Genomic DNA, 16,027 nt, shown 5'->3' with positions numbered 1-16,027 from the left:
CTCTGCCCTAAGAGCCACTGGTGCAGAGGTCACGAGCAGAAGAACCAGATGCTTGACCTAAAATCACAACATGTGGGGACCAGATTTTGCCCGGGGACCAGGCGTTGAACACGTCAGCTCTGAACGGTAACGCTGCTTAAAAATCCTCCTAAAAAGTTATATTTCTTCTCGCTTTATGAAAAGATTTAAACACAAAAACCTTTACGCAAATCCAAGCTTAGAAACGTGTTATCGCCACTGATTTTCGACATGCTAATTTGTCACGTTGCGAATCTACAGGTGTGCGCCACGACTCGACAATTAACCACATTTAAAAGGCAAATTAGCTTCAAATCTATAATTATCACTTTGCCAATTTGGAAAACATCGCCAAATACGGTTCGTGCATTCTTTTATTCCACTTATTTGCGCGTAAAAAGTTTGCGATCTTGCCAAATGTCTTACCCGATGTGCGAGCTTCTCATCTCGGCTTCGCTACGCCACTTCCCCCGCTGCTGCTGCTGCTGCTCCTGCTGGTTACTCCCATTTGATCTGCTCAACAAAATCTTCCGCGTTTAACATTGTGCTTCTAGTTATCTTGTGAAAATACGTGCTCAAAAATCCCCTTTATTTCCTGTTTAGTCTTCGGGGGAGCGCGCACTGACGGTTCCTTCCTCTCCGCCGGTCCGAGAGGATGTTGGAGAGGTGAGGCGGGCGCAGGGGCTCTGGAGACGGGAGTCATGTAAGGACATCCTCCGCTGTGGTTGGTGCTCTGCTTGGTTGGTGGTGGTTCACACGTTTCCTCAAGCCAACGTTAGACTAGACCCCCTACGACAAGCGCAAATAACGCAGCGTGTCGAAATAAACCTGGGGACGGTGATTTTAACTGCAAATTTCACTTTTCAGTTTTCATATTAGTGGCAGTAGACAGTCCTTATAGTCCAAATGTGCAAACAGGGGTGGGCGTATTCAGTTATATTTAACTTTTTGAAGAAATTGTACCTCTCAGAGTACTTTTCTAGCAGCATAGCGTACTCCGACTTTAGTAAAAGAACTTGAGTTAAAGTTTTGGTTCCTCTTCCCACTGTGAGTCTAAAAGTGACAAAAGCTTTATGTGACAATATGAAATGATTTGAACAATTGTATTTCTTGTACTGCTCCTTTAGAGATGATGTAGTTTTTCTCATTTTTGTGTCACTTCAAATGTCATCTTTCAATTTACTATTTTTCCCAAATACATTTTTTACTCTTTACTTGAGTTTAAGGTCTATTTTAGTTTTTGCAGATTGAACCCAACATTCTCTTTAGATCAAAGGGGACAGTACATACAAAAAGTTTCTGTCTGCACTATCCAACTCTTAGGTTGGTATAGAAAAGCTTTTGCAGAGAAAATAAGAAACTTAGTTTAGATTAGTTAAAGGGACAGTCCAGAATTTTGGACATAGGACCTCATTTCTTAGTGAACCAGAGTGTTGGAGACGTGTGGAGACACTTTTTAAAATATTCCATCCAGTCCTTGTATTTGCAGAGGTCGCTGGTGTCAGACTAGTGCATGTCAATGGCCATAGTTATCCTGCTACTAAAAACAGTCTTACCCACTCCACAAAACACCCGAAGCAAATCTGTTATTACATCAGACTGTTGGTAAATGTATGTGTTGATAGAATAATGTTTGAAATAAAACTAACCTTGCATCGCACGAATCGTCGCATGTTGAGGGACTATTTTTTCAGCAGCAGCAGAATTTTACTTTGCAAGTGAGATTGGTGCTAGGGGATATCAGTCCACTGCTGTCAAGCTTTCTGTCGGGAAGTAAAACTTGCTGCTTCTGCTCAGACATAAATTCTTCAAATGCAAGGTTGGTTTTACTTCTACATAGAGCTGTTGCGGTTCGGGAATTTCTCCTGCGGTACGGTATAGCAGCTCAACATGTGATGATACAGCACCCCCTCCCCCACCCCACATCCCCCGGAGCTATAATATTTCCAGCGGCTCTGAAAACTCTCTCCGATGATGCGCTTGTTGCACAGATGCACGTGTACTTTGGTTGTGTGTGGATATAGAGTGTGCTAGGAGGGATCTCTCCCTCTGCATCTCTCCAGCTCTCACTGTGGCAGCTCGGGTCAGAGTCCTGGATCAGCTCAGGTACCCGCAGACTTAAAAGAGAGAAAGTACCCCAAGCATGCAAAGCAGGTGTCCGCAAAGTGTGATCGGGGCGATGGTCGCACCGCTCTGCGGCGGTCCTTTTACCTGTGGTCACCTGACGGTCTACGCGGGCGCGCCTTAGTCCAAGGTTTAGTCCTGGGGTTAGTCCTGGGTTTAGTGCTGGGTTTAGTCCTGGGTTAGTCCTGGGTTAGTCCTGGGTTAGTCCTGGGTTAGTCCTGGGTTTAGTCCTGGGTTAGTCCTGGGTTAGTCCTGGGTTAGTCCTGGGCACGGGCGGTAACTGATGGAATGTTAACAGGTCCAGGCGAGCGGGTGCGGGTCTCTAAAAATGGACCCGTGCAGGATTCTGGGTCGGGTCACATGCAGTGATCGTGGTGGCCCAACATGCACGTGGTGGACCTCTTAGTACCGCGGTGATTCATTTTTGTGGTTATTGCAACAGCTCTACTTCTAAAATGATTCTATCAACACAGACATTTACATGGACAGTCTGGTGTAATAATAGATTTTCTTCGGCTGTTTTGTGGAGTGGGTAAGTCTGTTTTTAGTGGCAGGATAACTATGCCCATTGACATGCACTAGACTAGCACCAGCGACCTCTGCAAATACAAGGACTGGATGGAATATTAAAGAAAGTGTCTCCACACGTCTCCAACACTCTGGCTCACTAGGAAATGAGGTCCTATGTCCAAAATTCCAGACTGTCTCTTTAAAGATCTGATCTATGTTATATTGTTTCCTTATCAAAAACATACCTGGAGATGTGTTTTGTTTCCTTCACACATTTCCATTCAAACGTATAACACACAAACCCGGCATATTTCTGTTTGAGGACTCCTCAAACAGAAACACTCTGTTGTAAGTTGTGATGGCATGAGGTGATACAGGAGGTGTTTTAAAACTCCATACACCTTCACTAGAATCTTTTGGATAATTTCAGCCCTGGAATTTACAATCTCTACTGAAGTAAAGTTAAAAGGAGCTGTTCACTTGAAAACTACCTCAACATGACATCACAAACAGAGCTTTTCATATTTTACATACTAATCTGGTTCCATGTTGACTAACTTTTATTATTCATTTGGTTTTCAGTTTAGAATCAAAATAGGACCATTTAATTAATCTATTTAAATCAATTAAAGATGCACAGCTCACATTTGTTGCTATGGTAAATGTGGCGAGGCTGTAAATATCAGCACACTGTTGAGGAACACACAACAACAATGTGTATTAAATTAAGAGAAAATCATTGAACACTTTAATGGGTAGACCATGGTGATGTTATTGCTTCGCCTATAATGTTTCATTAGTATGGCATTAAACTTATCTATGGTAAAACAGACACAATAACAGTATTCATCTATGGGAGCTGGACCTTCCCGTATGTCAGGAGTGAGATTTGAACTGCTGACTTTTGGATCAAAGACCAAACACAATTTAATTTGAGCTACAGAGATGACACTGTCACAGAGATCTGCAGAGAGGCTGCACTGCAGTAGGAAGATATGTTTTTCAAGATATGTTTTGTGCAGTAAAACACCTGTAATTGAATAAATTAAGTTAGAAGTTGCCATGCTTTCCCAGCATTAAAGCAAAGCATTTACATCTTCATGGGAACAAGGAAATGACCGTCTAACAGAAAAGTGACATGTGCACTTTTAAAACATGAAACAGTAATGCCAAGGTGTCTAAAAGTAGTCCAAAATCTGAGTCATTTACACTTACATTCATTTTAAAGGTTCTATCCTCCTGGCACCTGGCCCATTCATTTGTGTCCTTTATAGTGGACACTGAGTTAACCAGTCGATCTTTTAAGTGTGAGACAGACTCTTAATGGGGAGACTAGGTTCCTCTGCCTGAACAGGGCCGGGGGTTTATAGGTATCTATCATATCCAGGATAAAAAAAATGAACTCCATAGTTAGTTTGTGGCTGCACCATTGTAAACATAAATAAATAAATAAGAAATTAAAAGGGAGTCTAAAAATGTTTTTGAGGCGACTGTAGAGGCTTGTCAGACATGTTGGTCATCAAAAAAGTTGTTATTGTTAGGTTGTTGACCACCATAATGTCCTCAGTGTCCATTACAGAGGACATAAATGCTAAGGTGTTCATTTACCTCCAAGTAGATAGAAAATCACAAAATATTTTATTTATTTATTTAATAGGGACAGTGCATATTAATGAACATCTACAACATTGCAGTGTAAATATGCCAGATTATAGCAAGACTGCTAATTTCCATCTGTAGTCCCTTGGCAGGTAACACCACAAATTTAAACAAAGCAAAAACAAGTAACAAATCTATACTAAAAGTGTCCACAAGTCTGTTTTTTCTTTAGCCGCTCTTTTAAGGAGGACTTGAAGGTGGCAAGAGTTGGAGTTTCTCTTATTGATAGTGGGAGACTGTTCCAAAGTTTTGTGCCTCTGACTGAGACGCACCTTGTCCGAATGTTGTGCGTCTGTGTGGGACGTCACAGTTCCCCTGAGCTGTGGCCCTAGTTCCCATCCCACTCACAGTCTTTACTTTAATAAAATCCTGTAATGGAGGAGGGGCAAGTCCATGCAAAACTTTATAGACAAAACATCCATATTTAAAACCAATAAAATTATTAAAATTAAGCAAATTATACTTGTCTAAAATAGTGCAGTGGTGAAATGAGAATGGTTTCTTTTCCAATATTTTTATGGCTTTTTAAAAAAGTGATTCGATGGGTTTGAGTGTTGTGCAGCAGCGAGTGACCATGTGGTTATGCAGTCGTCTATATGGGACAGAATCATGGAGTGTAAAAACATTCGTGCCACATATAAAGTCATAAAAGGTCTTACTTGTCTAAAATTCACTAAGTTAAAATGAACAGTTTTTGTTTGGCGCTTAATGTGTTTCTTAAATGTCAATGTCGGGTCCAACGTCAGTCCCAGGGATTTAAACTCTTTGACAAGGCTGAGTTCCACGCCGTCCAGAAAGACATTGGACCGCTGTAGATCAATTGTTTTTTTGCTGAACATCATGCAGACAGTTTTCATTATATATTGCAATACACTTTTTTTTTCTTTGGGTCCCAGGAGGCTATACCTGATCTTAAAAACAAACAAAAAAACAACAAAGAAACAACTAGTTTGCAAGTTAGTTAAGCTGAGCGTCCTAATTATTCACCACGATGAGCTTATAAGCACTTTTCACAACCAGCGAGGGTTCTGCCGTGATGATAAAGCTGACAAAAACTAGCATGTTAACGTGCACTTTCTGATTATTTGACCAACACTTTCTAATGAGACGCAGAAAGCACACAAGCAGAGTTATTTTAAAGCAGACCTATTATGTAAAATGGACTTTTCAGAGTTTTGAACCACATTAAAGTTGTTTCCTTCTCCTTTACCTTCTGGAAGTTGTATTTGGAGTGATTGGTGCATGTCTGAGTCATCTTTAATCAATTATTTTCAAGATGTATATTGCTGATCAACTCCTGTTTTCACCGCCACTGATACTTAGTTTACATTGGTGGTTAGTTTGGTCTCAGATTTAACTTTTTTAATCAGTGATACACGTAGGATTTGGCAGTGTTGTGTTGTCATCGGCACAATTGAAAAAATCCACTGCTCACTCATGTGGTCTGTAGCTATCAGCTGAAATGTCGTCACAACAAACACTCTTTGTTCTGACAACATTTTACTTCAGCTCCTGTTGGGCACCGGAAATCAGCAGACTTGTTTCTTCTTTTAAGTTGTTTTTAGATAAATATTATGATTCTTTTTTACAATTTGAACACAAAATCTCCTCCAAAACTCTGGACTGAAGCTTCTTGTCTTTTCCCATGTGAGTTTGAGCCACTGTAGTCCCTCTGTCCCACACTCTGCTCCTCTCTCACCTAATCGACACGTGACCTTTAACCTCTGCCCCAATTCTCTACATTTTAACAAATACTTATCGAACTATAAAGATGTCATTTTCTTAACACCTCCATTGAACGACTTCACGTTGAAAACATGGACTATAAGCAACACAGTCCTGCCACATGGAGATAAAAGAAAACGTACATACATTCCCACTTAAAAGTAAATAACACAGAATTACTTCACATCAGCAGAATTCAGAATGTTTTTCTGCTTTTCAGCGTAGACTGTATGAAGAAGTGGACTAAGGGAATGCGACGTCAACCGCAGTGCTCGGCTCCAGTCAAATCAGTCGAGTTCCATTTTAGAAACTTATTTATGGACAAAATAGCAAACTAAAAATATCAGGATAATGTAGAGTGGGTTAATACAAATATTTTAAAGCAGAACTAAGTAACATTTTTACCTTAAGATCAAAATGAAGAGCCTGACTGCAGCTGTTTCAGGGAGATGGGCCACGTATTTTCAATACAAAGTGAATTGGAGCCAGAGTCGTTGGAGCAGGAAGTGTGCCCATGCTCACTTCCTATTTGGAATGTGGGACTAGCAGATTAGTTATGTCTGTTTATATATAAATACAGTCTAGAGTCAGTACTGCACGATGTGGGGAAAAAAATATATAATTGTGACACGCGTTATGGTTTAATTTGTAATTTATTACATATTATTGAATAGATTTAAGATTCTGTTCAAAGTTCACGTGCAGAGGACTTGACAAAAAAGCTTGAAGAGATCTACACTACAGGATTAGCAGATACTGTTTGTGTAGGAAATAATGGTACTTCAAAAATTGCAGCCCTGGTGATTTGCTAATTCCATCCGTTTAAATTGCGATTTTGATTCGATTGCAGTTCATCTTGCAGCCTTTGAGAGTTTATGACCGAACTGGGACACTTGCTAAGCCAAAGATGTTCATTTTGTCTTCTTATGTACTTTAACTTGTTGGGTTCTTTTTAAAGACAATACAGTGAAGTGTATTTACCTTGTTGACATGTTTCGGTTGTTCGCTGCAAGCCATTTTCAGAACTGTCACTGGTGTTGGTGATGACGTGTCGTATATCAGCTATTGTTACTTCCTGTGGGCGTGGTCAGCCTGATGGACCCGGCAGGTCGCTCAAACTGACCACGCCTCCCGTCGCCTGCTGTTCTCTGGAGGAGGGTGTCCCGAGTGTGTGAAAGGACAAACGCTCCGTCATCACAGTTAATGCTGTCCGTGCCTCATTTCCTGATTTCAGTGTCCTCCCTGATCCAGCATTGAACTAGTTTTTTTCTGATCCAATGACCTGAGCCCCGTCCCAATCCAGAATGTGGTTATTGTGGAAATAGCTGATATACGACACGTCACCACCAACACCAGAGACAGTTCTGAAGATGACTGCAGCTGAAACATGTCAACAAGGAAAATACACTTTACTGTACTGTCTTTAAAAAAGAACCCAAAAACTTAATGGGACACTTACTTCCAGTAATCACACATATATATATGAGCAGTGGTGGAACGTAACAAAGTAGTAAAGTACTGCACTGTAGTATACATTTTTGGTATCTGTACTTTTTACTTTTACTTCACTACATTTGAGAGAAGGTATCTGTACTTTCTACTCTTAACTGGACTGAAAAGTTTAAATATTTTGTATTATTGTCTGAGACCTGCTGAAAAGGCTGAGGGTTTATTTTTAACACATTCATAATCTGAGCAAACAAAAATTAATTAAAACAGTTAAAAACAGTTGAACAAAATTAACACACATCTTTATCAAAATCACTACATTTGAAGCTCCATAAATCTTTAAATACATTTTTAATGGGTACTTTTACTTAAGTAGATCTCTTCACGTGATACCTTTACTTTTACTTTTGTATATTTTTGCTGCAGTATCTATACTTTTATTTAAATGGAGTACTTTTTCCACCACTGCATACGACAAATGAGTGGCCAATGTCTCTAACATTGACCAACGTCATGTCTGAAAAATGAATCATTCTGACCCTAAACATCATTATTCTAACATTACTACTTGCAGCAGATCATTTTCTAGTTCAGCTTCCCACTGTGGCTGTGCCCTTGGGCAAGATATTGTAGTGAACTATATTTATTCCTAAAAATCAATTCAGTGTTTGTATTCCCAGGCTCCCGAACAAGATAAAACCACCGGTGCAGCGTTTGGGAGACGAGGGGAGCAGCCACAGGTGACGAGTGCAGAGTGAATGAAGAATACACCGAGGAATACGGTTTGGGTAAAATACTGAATTCAAAATGTCAAGCAAACATTGTGATTAAATTTGGGATTTCTGTTTTAATGATAATTCTGTTCAACATTCACATTTTAAACACATCCAGGAGAATTGACAAAAAGACTGCAATATGAACCAATACTGATGTAGCAGTTTTTAAGCAGAATAAGTCTAGGAGGAGATTTTGTTGGTGGAGGAAATGATGACACTTTAAAAATGTCAGCCTTTGTGATTTGTTAATTGCTTCTATTCAAATTGTGATTTCATTTTCAGTTTCAATCTCAAAGCAGTGCACAAGAGCCACCCTTCCTCAAATTAAAAAAATCAGTGACATATAAACAACTAAAACAGAGCAAAAAAAAAAAAGTATAATTTAGGATACAAATATTCTAGTTCGAAAGGTATTTAAAGGTGCACTATGTAACTTTCTGGTTCGAGGTCACCTGCTTGTTTCTATGGATATGACATTGCTCCAGAGGTGGAGACTTGTAAGTCGTAACTTGAACTCATATTAGACTTGACTCGGACTTGAGGCCTGTGACTTGAGAAGACTTGGGACTTCACTGGATAAATTGGACGAAGACTTGGGACTTGACTCGGACTTGAGGCCTGTGACTTGAGAAGACTTGGAACATCACTGGATAAATTGGACGAAGACTTGGGACTTGACTCGGACTTGAGGCCTGTGACTTGAGAAGACTTGGGGCTTGACTGGATAAATTGGACGAAGACTTGAGACTTGACTCGGACTCGAGGCCTGTGACTTGAGAAGACTTGGGACTTGACTTGATAAAATGGACTAAGTCTTTGGACTTGACTCGGACTCGAGGCCTGTAACTTGAGAAGACTTGAGAAGCACTTTTAAATCTGAATTCTTTCTACTGTATTCTGATTGTAATGATTCACACTAAGATTTGTTAAAACATTTAAATAGGAAAAAACTGCATTTCTACAATTCTATACCCTATAAATACTCATATATAAATATACTGTGACTATAAGTACAATTTATCTTCAAAGTCATATAAATTGCAAAAATCTAAGGTATATTTGCTGTTATGGTTTAAAGACTTGAAATGACTTGAAGCTCAAAGCAGACGACTTGGACTTGACTTGGACTTATGGGCCAGTGACTCGAGACTCGACTTGGATTTGTCTGTATTTGACTTGGGACTTGACTCGAACTTGAGGTCAAAGACTTGAGACTTACTTGAGACTTAGAAAACAAAGACTTGGTCCCACCTCTTCATTGTTCTGCCTGGAATGTTCCACAGTATGACATTAAACAGACCTACTTTACATTTTTTCAATTACAGGTGGTTTTATAACTCAAAAATACTTAAAATAACAGGCATCGTGACTGAGCAGGGCTGCCTCTCCACAGATCTGACCTGTAACTTGGTCAGATTTGGTCTCCACAAAGATAGAAAGGTTTAATGTCATACTGTGACACATTCCAGATAAAGCAATAACATCTCAACGGAGAAAACAACGCTCACAACAAAGTTACACAAATGAATGAACAGTAATGTGAACATTATGTTTTTAGGATCTTTTCACAGACCAAGAGTTTGTTTTCATACCTGATAGTTTGTTCCTACCGGTGGACAGTGTTGGGGAGTAACGGATTACATGTACCGCCGTTACGTAATCAGAGTACAAATTATGAGTAACTGTATTCCGTTACAGTTACTGTTTCAATGAGTGGTAATTGGATTACAGTTACTTTGCTGAAATAAGTGGATTACAAGGCGGTATTTTCCTGTTTTCACATTTTGTGCTACATCCCATTTATTTATTTTTTTATTTCGGTAATTTCACTCATTGCCTGAAACCCAAACAGAACGCGCGCAATAAGAGCGATGCAAACGTCATGTTAAAGTTGGCGGTGTCAGTCACACAGTGGAAGCAGCAGTGCATTGGTAAAAACGCATTTGTGTCTTGGAAATTCTTCTCCCGATGTGAGATAAATATATATAAAAAACAAATATAAAATCGCCTACAACTTAAATGTGAAACAGGAGCTACTGGCACTGGTGAAAACAACCTGCATAGACTCATAATATCTGCACTACTGTCCTATAGTGACCTGCCACATGAGTGGACGTGCACACAAACACACACAAACAAACACAAACATACACCTTCATCATCGTCATCAACCTGAGAACCCGCGGTAATTTAATGGATTACGTTACAAACTACATTTTGGGGTGTGTAATCTGTAATCTGTAGGGGATTACATTTTAAAAGTAACCTTCCCAACACTGCCGGTGGAGGCAGGATGACAGCGCCATCTGCACTCCGACTTCCTCAGGACAGTATCCCAGGTGTGTGAGAGTAAAAAAGCCCTCTTGTCTGGGTTTATCATCCCATGGGCACGTTTCTGTATTTCGATTGCGTCTTTAATCCAGAGATGGTGTTTGTTTGTGTGCTTCTCTCTTTTACAGTGGTCAGAGATGGCCGATCTGAGTTGTTCCTGTTCTGCTTTGTGTTTTGTTGCTCATGTACTTCATTGTACATTGCCTTCATTGTCTCGAGGAAGTGGGTCTGCAGATGGCGCTGTCGTCCTGCCTCCACCGGTAGGAAGACAACGCCAAAACCTGTTTAAATGAGCTGACCAGACACATCACAGCAACATCACGCGACCACTCTGAGGAAGACCGCAGAGAGCAGTTGAAACTGTCAGGTATGAAACAAACTCTTGGTCTGAAAAAAGAATAAGAATAATAACATTAATTATAGGAAGACCAAATGAGCCTCTCTGGACTCGATGCACTTTACATTTATTTAATTACAAGTGGTTTTACAGCTCAAAAGTACTTAGAAAAACAGACATTCTGCCTGTGAGTGGGACCGCCTCTCCATAGATCTGACCTGCAACTTGGCCTAGTTTGGTGTACATGAAGACAGAAAGGTTTAATGTCATACTGTGAAACATTCCAGACAAAGCAATAACACCTCCACAGAGAAAAGCAATTGACGGACGCTCCACAACAAAGTTACACAAATGAATGAACAATAATATGAACAATAATCATAACAAAAGTACAAGAATAAAAAGGGAATAAAACGATCCTAACCAGAAAGGAGACAAAACAAGACAGCAGTGGGGAGAAAATGCTTTTATGACGCAGAAGTAGAATGAGAACTCAAAACACGCTACCATTTCTTTACATTCTGGTTCGATTAGCTCAAAGCTGTGCGCCCGATATTGATCTCATGCTGCAGTTTGTTTAATACATGACTGTAAATCACCAGTGTTTTATTCTTAGTAACAGAATAAAGTGTTGTTATGCCAACACTCTCAAACCTCCTCATCACAAACTGTCAGGATCTGTTTGAGAGGGAGCAGAGACCTCTAGTGGCCATTTGTGGTCACTGTACTTCCAGTGAGAGTATGAAAAGACTTGATGCTTAATACACAATTCTAAAACTGTGTAAAACTGTGCAGCAAAGGTCCAATTTTATGTAACGATAACCAAAATATTGTGATATCGTATCGTCAAAGTTCTCACAATAATATCATGGACCATCACAATATATATCGAATTACAAGTGTCTGCTTAAATTAAGAGTTATGGTGCAGCATTGTTTAAAAAAAAGACAGAGAACTACATAGACCAAGCATGTCCAAACTATGGCTCGTGGGCCAAATGCGGCCCTCAGACAAATTTTTCTTGGCCCTCAGGCTTCCAGGTGAATTGGCCCAAATTACCTTACATCAATTAAAAATGAACTTTTTACTACAATTTTTTTTTTTTTTTTTGGAAAATCTACCTTGATAAAACTCATGTATAATATTTAGTGTGTGGTTTTAAGGATCTTAGCATGAATAAAGACTGACAGCTCATTCTAAAGTGTTAAACATGCACATATTTAAATTATTCACTGTGATGAGCATCAGTCTACGGCCCTCGATCAGCCCTCTGCTTCATCTGTGTTTACATATGTGACCCTTGATGAAAAAAGTTTGGACACCCCTGACATAGACCATGATCCTTTGCTCCATTTCAGTGTAGACTACATGAAGACATAACAGTTCTTAGCACTTTTAAGTCTTAGTTCTTTAGATTAAGTCTTGTTAAGGCATTTTAAGAGGAAAAAGTCACATATTCACAGTTTTATCGCAAAATATTGCAATAAATACCGTCCCGGGAGATGTATATCCTGAAAATATCGTACTGAGCGATTTGGATATTATTACATCTCTAATCGTGAGCTTTTCCATCATATCGTGAGCTTTCCTACAATATTGCAATAAATATCGTACCGTGAGGTTCATACCGTGATGATATCGTATCGTGAGTCTTGGATATCGTTACACACTTATGATTTCATGTGATTTTTTTCCACAATTATTCACGCATCTATCTAGTTTCAACATTCTCAAACTGAACTGGAGGACGGGTCAAAATTCTCTGGTGGAATTTGCCGTTTAAAGGATCCATGTTACGCAATTTTCTGATCTCTGTTATAATGTTTCCTCATCACAAACAGACCTGGAGTTGTGTTGTTTTTTTGGGTTTTTTTCCCTTGACACATGTTTAATGCACAAATCCTGCAAATTGAGGATTTCTTCTTTCAAATGGGGAATACTCTGTTCCCCCATGTGATAATACAGGAATTCTCCACTGTGTTTTTAAACTCTATACACCTTCACTAGAATCATTTGGATAATTTCAGCGCTGGAATTGTCCATCTCTATTGAACAGTGTTTTGAGTAGACAGATTCATAATACAATATTACTCAAACATGTGTGAATGAAACAAAACACAACTCCAGGTCTGTTTTTGATGAGATAACATTACAACATGGCTTAAAGCTCACAAGAGTCCATTGCGTAGGACTGTTGGAATTGTCAGATTGCAGATTTGTTGACCTGGTTTCAATGGTGGGAGTTAAGGTAAAGTACAATGTAAAAGTACAATACTTTAAGTACAAAATGTTGGTATCTGTACTTTACTTAAGTCATTTGTCCAGTGGATACTTTTACTTTTACTTCACTACATTTGAGAGCAGGGATTTATACTTTCTACTCCACTATATTTTCAATCTGGACTGAAAAGTACAAGTCATTTAATTTTAGTTTCCGTCCCAACTTCGAGCAACACAATATACAAAAACACAAAAACAGAAACAGAAAAAATAAGAAATCAATTTAATCACTTAAAATCATCTAAATTCTAGGAAACCCAGCCAGACACAGGGAGAACATGCATGATCAGATTTACCGTATTTTCCGCACCATTAGGCGCTCTGCATTATAAGGCGCACTGTCGTAGAATCGTCTATTTTTGAACTTTTTTCACAAATAAACCGCACCAGACTTTAAACGAAACACAACAGTTGGATGGGTCAGTGGGAATTTATTTGGCGCGTTCACGGTGACTCTGGGCTTTGTTCAGTTGTGGCTGTAGGGAGGGTGCTGTCTGCGACCGCTGGATTGTCGGCGTGTTCGCAGTGACTCAGTTCAGTTGTGTCTAGAAGTGGCACATTGCACTCACTTTTTCGGTTCGTTCCTCCGTTCCATTCCTTGTCCACGTGGAGTGATGAGTGTGTGTGTTTGCGTGCACTGCAAGTGGTGCGGCTTTGTAGTTTACTGAAGTCGTGCTGGGACACCCGAGTGGATTCATGTATAGGGTGCTCTGGATTACGGAGCGCGCAGTCGTTTTTTGATGGGGTTGGAGCAGGGGTGCTCACACTTTTTCATCATGCGAGCTACTTACAAAATGACCAAGTCAAAATGATCGACCTAATACAAAGTCAAGCAAACTGCACTGAAACACTCTGTGCCTCTTTTTTGGACCCTCACCCACAGTTTGAGAACCCCTTCTTTAAGAGAACTTCCTCTGACACTTTACACAAAACTGTGAAAAAAGTGAAGGAAGATTTTTAAACCTGTTTTTTAAAGTTCCAAACTGGAGTTGAATTCTTTTCTGGTTTTGCAGTGATATTTACCAGCCTCTGCACATTTACCAAACCAAACACACATCGTGACAAACACAGATGCATTTGTGCACTTTTGTTAGACAAACTTCAGCCAAATGTGGCAGTAGGTCTGTTCTGTAGATCCGCTCTATGCTGTAGACCTGCTTTGTGCCAACACTGGAACACAAATTTAGACTGGTTTTTGCTTCACGTTTGGTCTTGCTCTTCTAATCAGCCGCACTGTGGGAGGGGCTTGTGTTCGCTGTACGCAGGAAGGAGCGAGAGTGTGAACAGGCGAGGGGCGGCGTGCTGACGTGAGGCAGATGGACAGGTAGGATGTTTAGGAAGTTGAACCTGCCCTGTGATGCACGTTGGTACACGAGGGCACACGCTGTTGCAGACGAGCCGTGCATAGGGAGCGTGTGTGTTTGTGATGTGTCGTAGAGTCTCCGCGGGGGCGCTCAGGCTGCACTGAGACGCCCCACACGCTCCTGCACCCCGCTACAAGTTTATTGCCAACAGCAGCGGCCATAATGAAATATGATCGCACTTGTTGAGGGAATGAGGGACAAGACCGAGTCCAAACGCGGGTCCGAGACGAGACACGGCAATCTACCCACACTATCTTGGCGATCGACTGGTAGATCGCGATCGACGTATTGAGCACCCCTGGGTTGGAGGCTTATGAGTGCGCCTTATGGCCCGGAAAATACGGTAAATGTCCATACTGACATTTTCCCTCTGCATTTGACCCATCCTTAAGTGAGCAACCACAATGCTGCACCCAGGGAACCCTCATGTAGATTTTGAGGCAGGATCCTGTCACTATGGTAACGTGTCCAGTTAACTAGTGGAAAAGCATTGACGTCAAAAAAAAAAAAAAAAAGAAAGTAAAAGTATTAAAGTACCTGTTTAAAAATGTACTTAAAGGAAAAAAAAAAGTAAAAGTGTTTTTGCAAAGATTCTGAGATCAAATAAAGCTTCAAATGTATTTGATATTTGATATAGATTTGTGCTGAGCTGTGCTGTTTTTTTTTTTTTTTTTTTTAGTTTTGTACCCTTGTGTTTGCTCAAACTACAAATGTGTTAAAAATAAACCTCAGCCTTTTCAGCAGGTCTCACACTGTAATAAAAATACTTTTACTTTTCAGTCCAGTTCAAACATCTAGTGGAGTAGAAAGTATAGATAACTGCTCTCAAATGTAGTGAAGTATAAGTAAAGCATATCCATTTTTAAAAGTACAGATTTTATTTTATTTTTTTACTTAGGTACAGCACATTACTACTTTTACTTTGTTGCCTTCCACCACAGGGTTTGTGTAACACGCATAACCCACTGTAGTACTTACACCCATTGGCTTATGCAAGTAAAAACAGATTTATATTTATAATTGCATATATCCTTTTTTTTTTGTAGTATTTTCACAACTGTTTTCTATATCAACAGTGAGTTCATGCAGAGATCAACTCAGGACAAACAGACAGAGAACATCCAACAGAGCTGTGATAATACATACAATACTGGCCCATATAATAATAATAATAATAATAATAATAATAATAATAATATTTATATTATTAATATTATATTATTATTATTATTATTATTATTATTATTATTACAGTATTTTCTGATCTATGTTGTAATGTTGTTTCCTCATCACTAACAGACCTGGAGTTGTGTTTTGTTTCATTCACACGTTTAACACACAAACTCTGCATATTTAAAATTAGTTTTTCTTTCAAACAGAAAAAACTCTGTTCCACCTTGTGATGTCATGTTGTAATACAGGAAGTGCTACATTATGTTTTTAAACTTCATATG

The 16,027-nt window shown here is 39.5% G+C and overlaps 1 protein-coding gene across 2 annotated transcripts in view; it reads right to left on the bottom strand.

The window, feature by feature from the left end:
• ankrd50l (ankyrin repeat domain 50-like) overlaps nucleotides 1-1,776 on the bottom strand; it is a 78,236-nt gene extending 76,460 nt beyond the window's left edge. The window contains exons 1-2 of one of the 2 annotated variants that reach the window (XM_055152589.1): nucleotides 1,668-1,776; nucleotides 445-531 (exon numbers count right to left, since the gene is read on the bottom strand). The gene's annotated coding sequence lies outside the window, so the exon portion shown is untranslated. Of the gene's footprint in view, nucleotides 1-444; nucleotides 670-1,667 lie in introns of those variants that run through there. The other variant, XM_055152574.1, reaches the window with a different exon arrangement.
• Between the last annotated feature and the right edge of the window lie 14,251 nt (nucleotides 1,777-16,027).

Source organism: Boleophthalmus pectinirostris, unplaced genomic scaffold (assembly GCF_026225935.1).
Source record: "Boleophthalmus pectinirostris isolate CB_2022bp ecotype Guang Dong unplaced genomic scaffold, ASM2622593v1 HiC_scaffold_1, whole genome shotgun sequence".
NCBI lineage: Eukaryota > Metazoa > Chordata > Actinopteri > Gobiiformes > Gobiidae > Boleophthalmus > Boleophthalmus pectinirostris.
The sequence above is the reverse complement of the archived record's forward strand: the minus strand, read 5'-3'. Positions and strand labels throughout refer to the sequence as shown.